The 6,802-nt window shown below is 33.9% G+C and overlaps 1 pseudogene; it reads left to right on the top strand.

Annotated features, from left to right (window-relative positions):
* Window positions 1-4,323: 4,323 nt before the first annotated feature.
* LOC112019106 (ankyrin repeat-containing protein ITN1-like) lies at window positions 4,324-6,530 on the top strand (annotated as a pseudogene).
* The last annotated feature ends 272 nt before the right edge of the window (window positions 6,531-6,802 follow it).

Below are 6,802 nucleotides of genomic sequence, written 5' to 3'. Positions count from 1 at the left end.
TGGGTTTTTGATCTGGTTTAAAATATATAGGATTATATTCATGAAAACGGGGACCTGGGTTTTTCTGGATTTTGGTAAGTTATAACTTCAGACTTGAGAGAGAGAGAGAGAGAGAGAGAGATGAGATTGAGAACAATGGGAAGTCAAAGCACGTAAGGGCGGAAAACTCTCTTCTTTGAATGTTACATATTCAACAGGCGACAACTCATGAGTCAGTGAGTCACCATTCTTTATTTATTTATTTTTATTAAAAAAACAAAAAGTCTCACTCAATTATAATCTCTTAGATTGAATTTTTTCTTTCTTTTAGTAAGATGACAGAGATATTATTAAAAAGAGGCCTAATAGGGGTAAAGACAACAAAAGAAACTGTCCATCAAAATCTTTACAAAAGGCTTATATAAGGATGGATGAGATGGGTTAAAGTCCTTAACTTGAATAAAGAGTTGTCCAATGGACTAGGCCATTAGAGGCTTTAGGACAAAAATTAAATATAACATTAGAAAATTGGGGAAGCAAAAGAGGAGTGGAGTTGGGGATTTGATTGAGTCAAGAACAATCTTGACATTGCTTTCAATGATCACCAATTTGCAATGAGGTAGGTTTTTGAAGGATGGAAAAAATATAAAAGGGAAAGTTTTTTGAAATTTACTTTATTAGAAGGAGGTGTGGGAAAAAAAATGTGGTGGAGTTTAGGTGTTTCTCTTTAAGCCCACTAAAATATTTTCTCTAAAAAATTAGGATAAAACTGAAGGAGAGAGTCTGATTTATTTGATTGACAAAAATGCCCCCAATTGTATTTTGTTTTTTGTTTTAAGCTTTTGCTTTCCAATGTTGCTTTTTTTTTTTTTTTTTTTTTTTTGATTTCTTAGCTGTGGGCATGACAGGGATTTGCTTTGTTTTTCTTTTTCTCTTTTTTTGTTTTTAAATTTTTTTGTTAATTAGACATGCTTTTTATTTTAATAAATTTAGGTGATTTTTTTTTTTTTTGGCTTGTTTGTCACTTTTTGTTTTAATTGGGCATCATTTTTTAATAAGGGCATATGAGTAAATTTATACAAACTCATTTTTTTCAATTTCTCAACTTTTTCACTCCCAACCAAACAAAAATAAGAAAAATTAAAATTTTTTCTATTCTCTCACTTTTTCATCCTCTAGTCATTTTCTATTCTCCCACTTTTTCACCCCTCCAATTAAACAGACCATTAAGCTTTAGCTTTTAGCTTTTTAATTTTATATGTAACTTTTTAAAACATCACTTTTTTTTCTTTTTTTTCTCACAATTTCAAATTTTTCAATGTACAAGTATATTTTAGCACACTTTCATAAAAAATTTAAAAAAAAAATTCAACAAAAAACTAGATAAAGTGTTCTCAAACGGACAAGTGCGATTGCTACAATAAAATTGAACTTAGAAGCACCGAAGGACAGAGGGAGTTCCCAAGAAGGAGTGGTTGATGGCTGCATCGAAGTTGAATTTAACCATCTCTTACTAATGGTTGATTGCTGCTACCTTTTCTAAATAATTTTTTTTCTCAAATTAGTCACTTTCTCATTTACATTTTTTTTTCTTTTTTGGGTATAAATTCTAAATTTGGAGTATGTTCTCCTAGGCTAACAAATAGACTAAAAATTTAAAAATATTTTCCTATTTTGTTATAAAAAATTTTCCTATTAAGATATATATATATATATATTTTAAGTGGAAACGATAGTATTATAAATCAGAGAAAAGAGTACAACAAGATAGTTTTTGTTTATATAATTATTTGGATTTCTTCAAAACTCTTTTCAAACACAGGAAAATAATTCAAATTTCTAGAAAACTAGTCATTTGTGACAAAACATTTTCCTAAATTAACTAATTTTCCTCTTGGCAAGATAGAAGATCATCTATTATCTTATGGGCAATATTTAAATAGTCTCGGAGTATACTCTGGGCTCTCACAAAGGAGGTGGGCCCCATGGTGGACTCACTTGTAGGCCCACCCCCTTTGTGAGAGCCCGAGGCAATGCTTTGAACTATCTAAATATTTTCTTTATCTTATACTAGTCTCATCGCACGCACGAAGATAATGCTTTTTTTGGGTTTAATGTCATAATTTCCATTTATCTCAATTTAAAATGTTTCTCTCTTCTATCCAATTAAACCACATGCATAGATATTTTTATTTTGGACATAGAAAATACATTCATTAAAATGAAAAAAAAAAATGCAATACAAACAAATGTAAAGAGAAAACAATTCAAACACCAACAAAAATAAGTAAATAAATCATTAAAAAGAAAAAAAGAAAAGAAAAGGGAGTATACTCTAGGCTCTCACAAAGGAGGTGGGCCCCATGGTGGGACTCACTTGTAGGGCCCACCCCCTTTGTGAGAGCCCGAGGCAATGCTTTGAACTATCTAAATATTTTCTTTATCTTATACTAGTCTCATCGCATGCACGCACGAAGATGAGGCTTTTTTTGGGTTAATGTCATAATTTTCCATTTATCTCAATTTAAAATGTTTCTCTCTTCTATCCAATTAAACCACATGCATAGATATTTTTATTTTGGACATAGAAAATACATTCATTAAAATGAAAAAAAAAATGCAATACAAACAGATGTAAAGAGAAAACAATTCAAACCCCAACAAAAATAAGTAAATAAATCATTAAAAAGAAAAAAAGAAAAGAAAAGGAGTACATTAAAAGTAACATTTTTTAATAATTCAAAAATAAAGAAGAAGAGATTGGAAAAAAAATAAAAACAAAAACCAAAAAAAAAAGTGAGATTAAAAGTTAGAAGAAAGGAAACCGAGAGAGAGAGAGAGAGAGAGAGAGAGAGAGAGAGAAGAGAGAGAGAGAGAGAGAGAGAGAGAGAGAGAGAGAGAGCGAGAGGCTTTAATTGATAATGGAGAAAAAATGGAAAGAAAAAAAAATGAAAACGTTAGGCTTAGCGTCCTATTTCATTTAGGTTACACATTTTCTTATTAGTATTATGTATTTAAAATTACTAATACAATCAGGAGTGTTATGAGGCTAACTTCAAGAAATAAACAAATATTACACGTTTATTTTGTAGCCAAAAAAAAAAAAAAATCCTGTGTTTTTATTCTATATATATAATTTTTTTTGAGAATCTAATTTATAAGTGAATAAAGTAATTGGATTCTCAAAAAAAAAAAGTGAATAAAGTAATTTGAAAATCAACAGGAGAGCAATCCTATTAGGCATATTTTAGTGGGAGTTAGAGTTATATTTTTATTGAATTGTCTTTTAATTTTGTCTCTACTTAAACATAAGAGTGTATAGGCATTTTTGGAAAGAAAAAAAATGAGAATCTCAAACAGAAAAAATCCCTTAAATGGTATTATAGATGATCTTATCCAAAACCCGCGTATCCTGCCCAACTGCTTTATATCATTCTAATATAAACTATATAAGAGTAAATCTCTGGACAGTCACACAAACGCCTGTCCCCACCAAAATCTAAATAGTAAGACTTACTGTAAATATCATCAAGCATTGAGGGTCCATCATTGTTCTTTCATCTCAGCTTCGAGTTCCCTTTCAGTCACTAATGTCAAGTACATGGAAAGTTGCTAGAATTTTTGTCTTTCGTCAAAATGGTAGGGTGAAAACTGTAAAGGAGAATATCCAAATGTTGCAATACTAGTGATCTTCCCTAAATATGCTTAGAACTTGGCAGCTTCATTTCTCAGAGAAGATAGGAATTAGCAATGGCAACCTAAGTCCTCTTCCATCAATATGGCAGAGTTATAGAGTGAAAAGGTTCAATGAAAGCACATAGAAAGTGAAGAAAATTCATATCTAAACAACCAAACCATAACCACACGAGTGCTTCTTCATATTTGACTTTGTCATATTACAACGGCTTAAAGAAAAAGAAAAATATCCAAATGCCACAATACTAGTGATCTTCCTTGAAGATACTTAGAACTTGGTAGCTGCATTTCTCAAAGGGGTTTCCTTATACCGTATTGCTTAGCTTTTTTATTTCTTTCCAATATTTGCAGAATCTAACCAGCTGAAAATGCAAAAGCAGCTATCAGTTGCAAAAACAGTGCCAACAAAATTTTCCATCTGACTATCTTGCTCTTTGTAGAGTAACTCTTGAAAGTTTTAAGTAAATGGAACCAAGCCTTTTTGTGGCGATCGCTAAAAATGAAAGACGCGCTTTTATGAATTTAGTTTGCAAGAATGGAGAAATTCTCCAACAAAGAACAGCTAAAACATTACACACGCCACTGCACCTGGCCTCAAGATTTGATAATATCGACTTGGTCACAGAAATTGTCAAGTAGTGCCCTGACATGGTTGCAGCTGAGAATAGCAAGCTGGAGACTCCATTGCATGAAGCTTGTCGTCAAGGGAATGTCAAGGTCTTACCACTGCTATTGGATGCCAGTCCTTGGGCAGATTGTAAGCTTAACTCTGACAACCAGAGCACATTTTACATGGCTTGCAGTCATGGGCATCTCAATGTGGTCAACCTCCTTTCGGGTAAGCCTTGGGTGCAGGGGTTGGAACAAGATAGTTTTGTCAAAATAGCCTTCATGTTGCTGTTTCAAGAGGATATACAGGTAGGTAGTAAAGTTCTATTTACTAACTTTTCACTGCTGAGCATATTGCCAATAAATTAGGCATGAGAGTTTCTGTCTTTATCCATTCCTAAGTCCAGCAGCTGATAATTTCAGACTGAATTAAATATTCAGATGATTTGCAATGTAAATTGCAATTGCTCAGCTAAATTCTGCCTATGTATTGATAAATTAGAGTTGCTGATGCAGGTATAGTTAGGAAGATTATAGAGGTGTGGCCAGACTTTCCTCAAAAGATTGACAGGGATGGTTATTCACCATTGCACTGCTTTTGTCATAGAGGGAGATAACAAGAATGCACCTAAAAGCTGGGTGCAGAACTTGCTCTGGAATTCAATAATGATGGTTACACACCTTTGCACTTGGCCGCGATGAATGGCAACAATGCAATTCTAAAAGAATTCATGTCTATGGCTCCAACATCTTTTCAGTACAAAGAATGGAGAGAACATTTTTCATCTAATTGTGAGATACAACCACTATGATGCTTTCAAAAACTTGGTGCATATTTTCAATGATACCAATATCTTCCACTGCCCAGATCAATATGGTAACACCATCTACCATATTGCAGTCTCTGGAGGTCACCATCAGGTGAGGAATGAAAATGAAACCTGTTATAATTGATAGCTGTGATATTAGACCAGCCTGTGGTGAAGTCATGTCTATATGACATCTAAGTACTAAAGTTTTGCAGAAGAATCTACTATAATTTTTGACTAGTTGTGTCATATGCATAGTAAATAATTCAAAGTACCTTTGTCATGTCTATGGCTTGTGTGTGTGTGCTTATGCACGTGTGGTGTGCAAAAGTTAGTATCCTACTTTTTATATCATACCAAAGTTCTGCGGTGCCCCATGCCTAAATCCCCAAGGACAGATCAAGTCAATAGTGATATTTCTTTCACATGACATTTTTTTTTATTGTTTATAGTGAAGGTTTAAGTTGATTGTTGATGTTGATGATGATGATGTTGGTTGCATATGTGTGTTTCCAAATTAGACTTATGAATTTCAAATTTGTTACAAATTGTGGAGTACTTAATCAACAAAACAACAGTGGATTTCAGTTACCAGAACCATAAGGGATCCACAGCACTTGACATCTTTGACCAGGCCAGTGGAAATGTGCATATAAAACTGATCCAGCAGCAAGTAGAAAAAATTTGTGAAATTCAGGATAATAACACATCTGAACCAGAGTGCTCATCCAAGCAGACTAATAATTCCCTGACAAGTACCCTGACCAGTTTGGGGCAGCAGAAACGTCTCAGTGAAAGACGACAGGGAGAACTAGCAGAACTTTATAGAAGTCGTCAGAGTAAGCAAGATGAGATATATAGTGAGGCAGTTCAGAATGCCAGGAACACAATTACTCTAGTGGCTATTTTGATTGCCACAGTTACATTTGCAGCAGGTATAAGCCCTCCTGGTGGCATCTATCAGGATGGACCACTCAAAGGAAAGTCCATGGTGTGCAAAACAATAGCTTTCAAGGAATTCACATTAAGCAATAATATTGCATTGTCAACATCTCTATGTATTGTTGTTGTTCTAGTCAGCATCATTCCTTTCCAAAGAAAACCTCAGATGATAATACTGAAGGTTCTCACAAGGTCATGTGGGTGGCAGTGTCATTCATGGCAACAGCTTATGTTGCAGCAACATGGGTCATCATTCCCCATGGTAAGGGAACAGAGTGGATATTTGTAGTTTTACTGTCAATTGGTGGAGGAACTACAGGCACATGTTTTCTTGGGTTAACTGTTATGATGATAGAACAATGGCTTCGAAAGCAGAAATGGAGAAAAGAGAGAAAGAAAAGCAGTGACAGACTTGCAAGCATGAGGATGCAAACCTTACATTCTTTCAATTCAGATGCTGAGAGTTCCAGCCATCAAGGATATCACTCATACTAAAAATTCACAGCACCACCCCCCCCCCACCCCCCTTTTACTTTAATTACGGATAGGCAGCATCGTCTTTCTTAATGCATTTAAGAATCTTACTTATATTTGTATTTTGTAGCCATGAATATAAATTGAATGCAAAATTAGTATTTCATGTCTACTCATCCACCGCAATGCATACATCCAATTACATAAACATTCAAATAATAATTTTCCGGTCCATTTGGATGCTAAAACCAAACTACCCGGAAAAAAATTGAATGTTATCAGGAAACTCAGTT

Source organism: Quercus suber, unplaced genomic scaffold, assembly GCF_002906115.3.
Source record: "Quercus suber isolate HL8 unplaced genomic scaffold, Cork oak 2.0 scaffold_180, whole genome shotgun sequence".
Lineage (NCBI taxonomy): Eukaryota > Viridiplantae > Streptophyta > Magnoliopsida > Fagales > Fagaceae > Quercus > Quercus suber.
Note: the sequence above shows the minus strand (reverse complement) of the source record. Positions and strands in the feature narration are given on the sequence as shown.